We start from the raw sequence: 12086 nt of genomic DNA, 5'->3' as shown, positions 1-12086 counted from the left end.
TATTTATATAAGATTTCGTTTAAATTAAACTTGCGCATAGCAATTATTTAAAATCACGGAAAAATAACGGAACCAACTTAGAAAAGCTGAGAAACTCCCGACATTGTCATTTCTAAGTTAAAAAAACGGGTGAACCGATTTTTATCAATTATAGCTAAGAATTACCACAAGAAAACTCGCTTTCACTTAAAACAACCGCATCAAAATTGGTCCATTCATATAAGCTGCGATGCCACAGACTGACATATATTGGCGTCAAACTTCTAACACCCCCCTTTTTGCGTCGGAGGTTTGATTGATCAAATATTTATGTCACTAGTACCTACGAGTTTTTGATTCTCTTGAAACTACACTACAATAACGTTACGAAGAAACGGCAAATATTTATAAGATAGGTAGTTATAGTTTTAGGAGAGATGAGGAGTTTTACCCGACAGCCCGAAGGAGGGTATATAGTAAATAATGCGACTGTAAGCAGTAAATCACCAGGCTGCCCGCAATTCCTAACTCGCAGCGACTTTCATAGACATCACTCCGCCACTTCAGCCCGCCGCATACCATACCCCCACAAAATGCAGACTCCAAGGAATTCTTTCAAAATCTGGAGCTCTCATCAATATACCGACAAAAACTTCAACAAAAAGGGTTCCTCCCGATTTTTATTTGATGGAATCCATTGGGCTAAGTATGAGGCGCGGCGTCAAACGAACCGCGATGGCAAAAATGTGCATAATTGGAGTGGATCTGCAGAAAAAACTCTTCAAAAACTCAACGTCTAAAATGCTACGAAAAAGTGCAGGATACAGGGTGGAGTGAGACGGGAGTGCAGCGTCGTCAGTTTTAAATCGCAATCCTACTAATATTATAATTGCAAAAGTTTGTGAGTGAATACACAAACACGGACGTATAATAAAATGCTTCCATACAAAAGAAAAGAAGACAAAATATCCTTCATTAGGTGACACATACAGTATCATGTATATGGAACTTCTATCGTGACGTGTTTTTACGATATTTGTGTCAACTTTTTATCATCATAAAATTACTGAATAGTAGAACTAATCCGCTGCTAGGGTTGAAAAGTTCTTGATTGGAGACCGCGGATAGGCAAGCGCAAAGTAGGACGTCCACCAACGACATGTATGACCTGGTTAAAGCCGCGTTAGCCGCGGGTTCACGGTGGATGCAGGCCGTTTTCAACCGAAGCGACTGAAGGTCTATGGGGAGGCTTAAGTCCAACAATCCAAATGGTGATAATGAAGATTCAATAAAATTCCAAATTCAAAACGTTTGTTCTGCAAGGAGGCGGTAAAGGGCTCTTTTACATGTCACTTTTTAAACTACCAGCGCTTCCGGAAAGACAGGGAAAGACTCATTACCAAGAAGAAAGCGCCGCATGAAACTTGGCAGAATTTAATTTTTTCTTGATGATGATGGTGGACTCCTTCCGAAGCCAACCTGTCCTGTATAAGGATGCATTTCTATAAGGATTGATTTATTCAAATCGAAAACCTTTTGATTGTGCCCTTCGCCGCGGGCTCGCGAATTATTTGTTTTTGAATAGCAATTATATTTTATTTTATTAAACTCATGATACCGTCCAACTAATGTTTCCGCGAATTCCGTCTGATTGGTTGGAACTAAACGGCCGGTTAAGTTAAATGGGGATTAGGGTGGCGATTAGGTGTAATCGCTCGTTAAATGGGGTGCGTCGGCGCACGCGACTAGTGCGACTCGGGTGACCTAGAAGTGATTCTGAACCTATTTACTAACTAGTGTTTTGTTTATCCGCGGCTTCGCACACGTAAGTCATTAGATCCAGCAGATGAATACAAATTTTGGTATTTTTAAAAAATCCCGTGGGAATTCCCGAAAATTAAATCGTGGTTTACATCGACGTTACATTAAAAACAATGATGTCAAATTTCATGACTCCAAGCCCAGCGATTGTTGTTTTGAGATTTTATCCCTATCTCGTGGGTTTTTTTTTTGTAGCTTATGTGTTATTCCAGACGTCCAGCTACCTACATACCAAATTTCATGACTCTAAGCCCAGCGGTTATTATTTAGAGATTTTATCCCTATCCCGTGGGTATATCGGGATAAAAAGCATCCTATGTTTTAATCCAGGTTATAAACTAACTTTTTGCCAAGTTTCATACAAATCCGTCCAGCCGTTTCAGCGTGAAGAAGTAACAAATATACTCTCTCACTCACTCACTCACAAACTTTCACATTTATAATATTAGTAGGATAGTAGGATTACGCAAGAGGTACTTAGCGATGTCTTGAATGAAAGGTAACAGAATACAAACAAGACCAAACAAGTCGCATTACATTACACCCTTTTACATTTCCACTGAACGTCGATATAGTTTATTATATTTTGTCAGTCAGGCGTTATTATGTAGAGGTCCTATATCAATGAACTATAACTACTTACTACTTTGCTCACCCACGATCTTATGATAGATACGGTCATCATCAAAAGTAGCTGAATTCTTTTGTAGTTTGTCGTTTTACATCAACGTACTAAACACCATACAAATTTGACAGATGTGTTAAAATGACAGAGTTATAAGTGATCCTTTTGATACTGACTGTACGTCTATGCAACAAACTTATTGCTGTGATGATGAACTCTGTGCCCTTAGTGTAACTTTTCGGTTACAAAATACGTCTCGATCGCGTTCGCGTTGAAATCTCAATTTGTATGGAAACACGAACATCGCAAACGTTCCGGTAGAGGCGCTGTTGGTTTTTCCATATAAATTGAGATTTTAACGCGAACGCGATCGAGACGTATTTTCTAACCGAAAACTTACACTAAGGGTACTGGTTCAGTTCGAAACGAGTCAGCGTGATAGTTGGGTTCGTGTGATGTGTGTTCTTCCAGCGAAGAGGTGGAGGAGCTGCATGAACACACAACACAGTATTGTTGCATAGACGTTCAAGGTATCGTAAGGTCACGGGTGAACAATAGCTCATTTAAATCCATATTTTGATAAACTACTCGTCAAGCTCATAGAAATATTTGTATTTTTCTGTGGTGATTGTACTTATTATGTTATGTTGTATCGTAATTGTCTTCTGACATCACTGTAATTTCAAATATCTATTGTTATTAAAAAAAAATATATTTTTGCTTACTTTTGTAATTTCAACATAATCTTGATTTTAATATTATTTTTTCTAACGATTCACTTTCTATTTATTACTACAATTTGCATGCTGATGTATCGGCTGAATACTGTTACCAATTTTTTTTTAATATCATCAGTACGTATTCTAAGCAAATAAACATTTCTTTCTTTCTTTCTCTCTTTCAGAACTAAAAATAATAAGTTCATTAATTGTTAATTAGTATTTTATAAGGTGACATACGGTTCGGTTCACTTGTTTCTGATAGCTGTAAGCGTTTCAAATCCACAATTAAAGGTTAACATCTGCCTTCAAAAAAGTTGAGATAAACTACTAAAAATCGCACTACGTACAAAAAATGTCATATGCATACGCCATCTGGTCACTATAAAAACAAGGTATATGCAGATAGTGCAAAAAATCGCTAAAAAGTGCACGGACAAAAAATGGCTGAATAAACCTATGGTTTGCCATCGACAATTTTATCTTTTTTTTATCCACGGCATGTGCCGCGCTTCCGCTGCGGTCCTTGGGCGTTAGTCAGTTGTTTCAGTGTAATTTGGCGTGCTTTAGTCACATTTAGGGTCTGTTTCACCACTCAAAGATAAATTTTGTGACATGTAGGTACACATATTATTACGGTATTTTGGTGAACAGTTGTGTTGCTCTGAAGATGAGCTCTGGTTGAGTTCGAAACGCGTCAGTGTAGTATGGCGATGGTGATAGATGGGTTTGTGTGATTTGTGTGTATTCTTACATACAGTGTGGAGGTGGAGGGACTGCATGAACACGCAATTCTTGCGGAAACGTAGCTATCATAAGGTCGCGGGTGAGCAAAGTAATTGGTTGAGTTCATTGATATTGACTTCCGCAAAGTAACGCCTGATTCAATAATATCGACTGGTCAAAAATTGTTAGTCATGTAATTTTTGTCACAGTGTAATACTTGATATCTCTTTTTTTTCTCTGAAACCATTTATTTTTAAGAATTGTTATAAAACAAACCTAACCTAACCTATAATTTCTACAGAATTACCATTTAAAAATTTATCCAAAAAATTGTGACTAACAAAAATTAGAACAAACATTACATTATGACCATTTTCAGAAATCAAAAGAAATGTTTGAGATCTGTATGTGGCATTAAACCCTTTGAACCTTGCAAACCGCATTTCATAAAATTGAAGATAAAGTTTACCTTGCCTTTATGTCTATGAGATACATTTAAATTTATATAAAATGTAATGTACTTCAATTTTAAATTTATTTAATTAAAGCTTTTCTCAAAAATGGGAAAAAAATAGTTGCAAGCCATCATGATCCGCTTTTTGTCATAAAAGTGTATTTTGGAATAGCACACAGAAAATTAAATAAATTACCAATAACTATTATTAAGTTAAAAAAAGACTGATTAAACGAATTCATTAAGCAAAAAAATTTTTAATATCAATATTACTAATTCAATTCAAGATTTATATAAATGTAACACTTCATTCAAATTTAATATTAGAATACAAATTAGTTATCTGTTATGTAAATGCTTTTGATACACAAAACTTAAATTTGACTATTATGAATAGAAAAAAACGAATTTAAGCATGATATCACTATTCAATTCAGGTCTAATTCAACATTTAAAAAAAATACAAAAAGATAGTCTTGAATCATGTTCTCTTTCTAACAAAACATATCGAACCATAAATTGTATGTAAACCATCTTCTCTTCTTTATACCATGTTTGGGCAAATAAATGACTGATTACTGATGACTTATAAAATTATGGCAGTTGGAAGGATCCCATGTCCAATATTTTCTGGTAATCTAACTGAGAGATTAGAATTTTCTAGGGTACTGTAGTGGACAGACGGTCCACTATTCTAATAATGCCCTATTTAAATTAAAAGCACTTCTTTAGGATATTTTCACATGTATTTCAAATCAACTTCCTACGTTGGCAGCTCGGATACAAGTCTTCTCTTTAACACCCTTGCGTCCGTTCCATATTATTATTCAAAAATGGAACTATGCTGCCAGTCTCAAGTCTACGGACGCAAGAGGTTAGTACAATACCTACTAGCGTAGTATCTAGTAATAGTTTCTAGTGTAGTAGTATGCAATGGAATCACCGCGTAGTACTGCCATTGGTAATCAGACGTTCTTTTTACTTTTTAGTACTTTCGCTACATGCTAAACCGGCCAGCATCTGCGCACATCTATCAACCACATGCTGCGCAAAATTAATTACACATCTACACGAAAATTGTAAAAAATTCAAAACCTTTCAAATGGTTTATTTCCGTAAAAAACGAGAGTTGAGCACGCGTCTTTTTTTTTTAAATTTCCCTTTTTTAAAGGCATTATGGCCCAACAATTGCTGATCAAATTAAGAAAAAAGTTGGTCCTTGCTCTATGGCATTGTAAGACTATGGTGGATACGCCATAAAATCGCATTATATTTAATGCCATTAAAACAAAGCTTAGGATTGAGATTTGCCTAGTGTTCTAGAAAGATTAAAAATATGTTGAAATTCAAAATATGTTGGATGTGGAAATTTATATTTTTCATTCTTAGGGCGTGAAATTGATTTATCACTCATAATATACACTAACGAGTTATATACCGCCATTTTCCATACTAAAGTGACTCGATATTTTAGCTCGTTATTATAGAATAGACAAATGCGAAATTAAATTTAACTTAATGTAGTTACTTTATGATAGATTTTGCAAGACAATACACTACAATGACTGTTTATTAAGTACCACATATTAAGCAATACAGAAAACAGGTACCTACTTACTTACATGAAGAAAATTCATTTGGTAAGCATTAGCATCCTTATACTCGTAGTATTTAAAAAAAAATGAGTCGAATACAGCATGTGGTGCAATTGACAATGTATAAAGAGAAACATGCAAATATAAATACGTTAACGACATTATTTTAATATGCACACATTGATGATGAAGATCATGATTTTGTTAATATTGATTATTTTAAATTAACATAAAATCAGATACCTTAAAGTGCCGATATTTTTAAAAATATATATTTAAATCCAGTGTCCGATTCACAACCGCAATGACACATACTGTCCTTCGTGTTTTCTATTTGTATGTGTCTTGTGCTGTGAAAAAATGTAAAGGATTTTTTCGTTCTTCCTTTTCTTTAAATTAAATAATTAGCAATTATCTAACTGGACAAGCTGCGTTCGTTGAATTGTTCAATTACAGAAACATCCACACTAAAACCGTCGCGACGCGGAAACCACGGAAGTAGCCGCAGCGCCTCTTCCTGTCTTTACCTTCCTCGCCGAATTCACTTTTTATCCCGTGTTTTTTGTATTTTTTCGGCATGGCAACAATTAAGACGGATGCGTATGGCTCGTGCGAGCGCTCGTGCCAGTCAGCTGCGGCGACGATTAAAAAAACATTGTTTTTGGTCTTAAAAACCGCGAATGGTGTTGCCAATGCGTAATAAGTAAACGAATAGAAATGTAATTTATTAAATCAGGCGTTACTTTGCGGAGGTCCATATGAATGAACTACAAACAATGACTTTGTTCAACCGCAACCTTATGATAGCCACGTCTATGCTACAAATGTGTGCTCATATAGCTCCTCCACCCGCATACTGTAAGAAAATACACAAACTGCTGCCTAACTATTCAATTAGGATTCATTTTTAGAAACACAACTTATTTACATACGTACGAGTATTATATGTCGGCGGCCGATCGTAAAATCCGCCAGATCACGAAATTCCTAGGCATATCGTGATCTGGCGACATTTCATGATTTGGCTAAGTAACATCCGCCATTTCGTTCAAAACTCATCGTTTATCGATTTGCCAAGTGATGTTTAGGCAGATCATGAAATTCCTAGGCATATCAGGGAACACCGCCATTTCATGATTTGGCCAGTTTCACCTCAGCATCACCTGGCAGGTAGAAAGTCCCACCAAAATGATCTGACGTCTTAAAATCCTTTTTTTTATTTATAAATAATCCCCTATTAAAATTTCAAGTTGCCTGAAATACATTTTTTATATTATTTTGCAAAATATTTTTGCACGTGTATGGCAATGTTAAAATCTCGACTAAATCGTCTGGCTTATTTTTTTAATTCTTTAAACATTCAACTACAACATATAAAAATATCATATTGCCTCCAACATATTTTTGGAAAATTTTGTTAATTTGTTAGATCACCTGGCAGGCAGAAAGTCCCACCAAAGTGTTCTGTCTTTTTTATCTCATTGTTTAGTTATAAATAATACATTATTAAAATTTCAAGTTTCCTCAAACACATTTTTTAGGTATATTTATTTGCAAAATATTTTTGCACGCTCCTGGCAATGTTAAAGTCCCGACTAAATCGTCTGTTTTTTTTTAATTTCTTTGAACATTCAACTACTTACAACATGTAAAAAATTAATATTGCCACAATTCACATTTTGAATAAAAAAAAATATTTAAAAAAAATTAAGGTTGATTTAGCCCCGCTACTTACCAGCCAGGTCTGCAGTTCCGTGTTGGGGTAGGTATAATAGGAGAGGTATGGGACAAGTTTTCAGCTGGCCTCAAATACCTACCCAAAATTGGTGCCAGCTCTCGGACTATACGAGTAAGAGATAAGATAGTATAGAAAAGGCCACAGTTTTAAGCAGGCTACTTTAACTCAAATCACGTTTGGGACTCTAGTAAAGTTCTTTAAAGAAGTTGCCCAAATTACTAATAAACTAGCGTCGACTCTCTTTTCACAGATATTACCCGTTATTTATCGTCCAAGTAAAATAATATTCGGCCAAATGGCGCGGAAGGGCCAATAGTAAAAAACCGCGATCTCGTACCAGATAATTAAAGAATCGTTTGAAAAAAGTTGCCTTACCTGCGATTCGATATCAAAATTTTGTATACAGGTGGATTTGTTTAACACTATAATAAACGATAAGTATCACAGTTTCGCTCGAAGAACAGAAAACTATTAGGAAGAAAGGTGCACTGAAAGAATTAGGTACTTAGAATTAGGTTCGTACGAGCACGACCTTATGATAATATGTGTGTGTGTGTGTGTGTGTGTGTCTACTGTTTGTTACCTTTGAATTAAAATAAAATACATGTGATTGAATAGTACATTGTACAACAAGAGCATAAAACGAGCCATTTTACCCGAGGCGTTCGGCGAGCCGATACGGCGAGGGTGGATAGACACGTCGAGGGGAAAATGGGTTTCCACTCTGCTTTTTGAATTAAATAGCAACAGTGGAAACAATTGTTCACTTACTAGTACTAGGTACCTTTTATTTTTCATGCATTGCTATATAATTATACATTTTTAATTTTATTAATTAACTTTGATTGATTCTTAGTTTAACATAAAAAATATATATAGAACCTTTTTTGTTTGTGGCTGTAAGGGCTGTTGATACTTTGGTCTTAGACGAAGATTTTACTTTATGCACTAGAGCATAAAAAGTAACTTTATGTCGCTTAGATTCAGCATAAATACCTACCAACTTTACGAGTATGAGAAGTGAAAAGTATATTAGATATAGAATATTCCCAAGAGAGCGAAATAATTACCTACGCTAAATAAGAAAATTAACAAGTGGCATGAGGACTACGATTTTTTAATTATAATATTTTTTTATCTAAGCGTCGTCGGTGTCGGGGGACCGCTAAGGTTAACAGGAAACTAAAGTAGTTTTTTAAAGTATTAACCTTAGCGTCCCCGACACCGATGACGCTTAGATAAAAAATATTACTAGGTACTTATACTAAATTAACTTAGGATAATTTTGGGGGAAATCAGCATAGTCCCCGCGGGATAGGGATAAACGAATTCTTCGCAGATGAAGTCGCGGACAACAGCTAGGTAGTGCATTTTATTTTTATTTTTAGCTGTCTTTTTTCTTTTTTGGCGGCGTTTTTTTATGTCGGGGGTTTTTTTAATTTTTAATTTAAGTTCTTTTATTTCATGTTTTTTAAACTGGTATATATTTTTTAAAAGTGGAATAGTGTGTTGGTTATCCTGTCTGCAACATCTATCTATGCTATGGTTTCATCTTGTTATGCCACCATTGCATTGTATATAGAATCAAATACTGATCAAAAGGAATCAAACACGACATATCTGCTATTATTTATTCAAGAGTATACTGGTGTGCTAGATATCCTGGCTGCAGCATCAGCTCGTCGTGTTGCCACCACTGCATTGTATTTTGAATCAATTACTGATCAAAACGAATCCAAACACGACATATGTGCTATTATTTTTTACAGAGTGTACTAGTGTGCTGGATATCCTAGCTGCAGCATCAGCTCATCTTGTTGCCACCATTTCATTGTATGTAGAATCAAATACTGATCAAAAGTAATCAAACACGACATATCTGCTGTTATTTTTATAAGAGTATACTGGTGTGCTGGATATCCTGGCTGCAGCATCAGCTCGTCGTGTTGCCACCACTGCATTGTATGTTGAATCAATTACTGATCAAAACGAATCCAAACACGACATATGTGCTATTATTTTTTACAGAGTGTACTAGTGTGCTGGATATCCTAGCTGCAGCATCAGGTCGTTGTGTTGCCACCACTGCATTGTATGTAGAAAAACGAATCCAAACACGACATATGTGCTATTATTTTTATAGAGTGTACTATTGTGCTGGTTATCCTGGCTGCAGCATCAGCTCATCCTGTTGCCACCATTGCATTGTATGTAGAATCAAATACTGATCGAAACGAATCCAAACACGATATATCTGCTATGGTTTTATCAAAAGTTTACCTACTAGTATTCTGGATATCCTAGCTGCAGCATCAGGCCGAGAATTCCATAATCTTGTATAGTTATATAGCATATATGGGTGTTTCAAATTTTAGGTCCCAAATATGTTTGGAAGTTAAGTAAGTACCCATTTTGCATCTGAGATTCCTACTGCAGCGAACAAAAGAGCTGATGATCTTGAAACGGCTGAACCGATTTTGATAAAACATGTCTAAGAACCATCGCTAGAAAACCTGCTTTGAAATAAAAAGAACCGCATTCAAATCGGTTCACCCGTTTAAGAGCTACGGTGCCACAGACAGACACACAGACACACATAGCGGTCAAACTCATAACACCCCTCTTTTTGCGTCGGGGGTTAAAAAGGAGAATGAATGAAATGACTGAATTAATGTCAAAATCTCTTCTTCTTGTGTGCGTAACCTCAGCTCTGGTGGCACTATCTACCTATTCAGTAATCCCTATTTACAACACGTGACATTGACCTTTGATTCTAGGCGCAAGAAGCGTGTAAGGTCCAAGATCACGGTGAAACCAATAATCTTTTCTTTATTGTTTAAGAGACATTCGGAAAGCCTTGTATTGTAATATTTTGGCAGAGGATCGAAATCGATATTGACTGCTGAATCATTCATTCAACGCTACACGTGTCATCATCATTATCATCATCTCAGCCGTAGGACGTCCACTGTTGGACATAGGCCTCCCCCATAGACCTCCAGTCGCTTTGGTTGGCAGCGGCCTGCATCCACCGTGAACCCGCGGCTTTAACCAGGTCATCCGTCCATGTCGTTGGTGTTGGCACTCCGCGGTCTCCACTCGAGAACTTCCCGGCCCCAACGGCCATCTGTTCTCCGTGCTAGATGGCCCGCCCATTGCCACTTTAACGAACTAAATCGCTTGGCTATGTCGGTGACCCTTGTTCTTGTAAGTACATACACGATATTTTTAGTAAAATTAAGTAAATAACCTCAATCACAGTACGGTATTTGCTCCCGTTTTTTTAAATATACGTGACAAGTATAAATAATATCTGCAACGCAGTGTCATTAACATGTAAACAATTACATTTGCTTAATTTTTCACAACAATGTATACACAGGTACTTATACTCTTTGGTATACACGTGGTCTTGAAGTAGCTCGAAATTTGCAAGGAAAGGTGAAAGTCATTTTTAAAGCCCGACGCAAAAAGAGGGGTGTTATAAGTTTGACCGCTATGTGTGTCTGTGTGTCTGTCTGTGGCACCGTAGCTCTTAAACGGGTGGACCGATTTAAATAAGTTTTTTTATTTGAAAGCTGGTTTTCTAGCGATGGATCTTAGACATGTTTTATCAAAATCGGTTCAGCCGTTTCAAGATCATCAGCTCTTTTGTTCGCTGCGGTAGGTATCTTAGACGCATAATGAGTATTTACTTTACTTTCAAACATATTTGGGACCTAAAATTTGAAACACCCATATATGCTATATAACTATGCAAGATTATGGAATTCTCGGCCTTATGCTGCAGCCAAGATATCCAGAACAATAGTAGGTACACTCTTGATAAAACTATAGCAGATATATCGTGTTTGGATTCGTTTTGATCAGTATTTGATTCTACATACAATGCAATGGGGACAACAGGATGAGCTGATGCTGCAGCCAGGATATCCAGCACACTAGTAGGTACACTCTATAAAAAATAATAGCACATATATCGTGTTTGGATTCGTTTTGATCAGTAATTCATTCAACATACAATGCAGTGGTGGCAACACGACGAGCTGATGCTGCAGCCAGGATATCCAGCACACCAGTATACTCTTGAAAAAAATATTAACCAGTTTAAAAAACATAAAATAAAAAACTTAAATTAAAAATTTATAAAATTCCCGACACCAAAAAACGCCAGCAAAAACAAAAAAAAATTGCCCGAAAAAAAACGCCGCCAAAAAAGACAACTAAAAAGTAAAAAATAATTACGCACTACCTAGCTGTTGCCCGCGACTTCATCTGCGAAGAATTCGTTTATCCCTATCCCGCGGGGACTATGCTGATTTCCCGCAAAATTAGCCTAAGTTAATTTAGTAAAAGTACCTAGTAATATTTTTTTTATCTAAGCGTCGTCGGTGTCGGGGGACCGCTAAGGTTTATACTTTAAAAAATA

This window comes from Choristoneura fumiferana, chromosome 25 (assembly GCF_025370935.1).
Source record: "Choristoneura fumiferana chromosome 25, NRCan_CFum_1, whole genome shotgun sequence".
NCBI classification, from domain to species: domain Eukaryota; kingdom Metazoa; phylum Arthropoda; class Insecta; order Lepidoptera; family Tortricidae; genus Choristoneura; species Choristoneura fumiferana.
The sequence above is the reverse complement of the archived record's forward strand: the minus strand, read 5'-3'. Positions refer to the sequence as shown.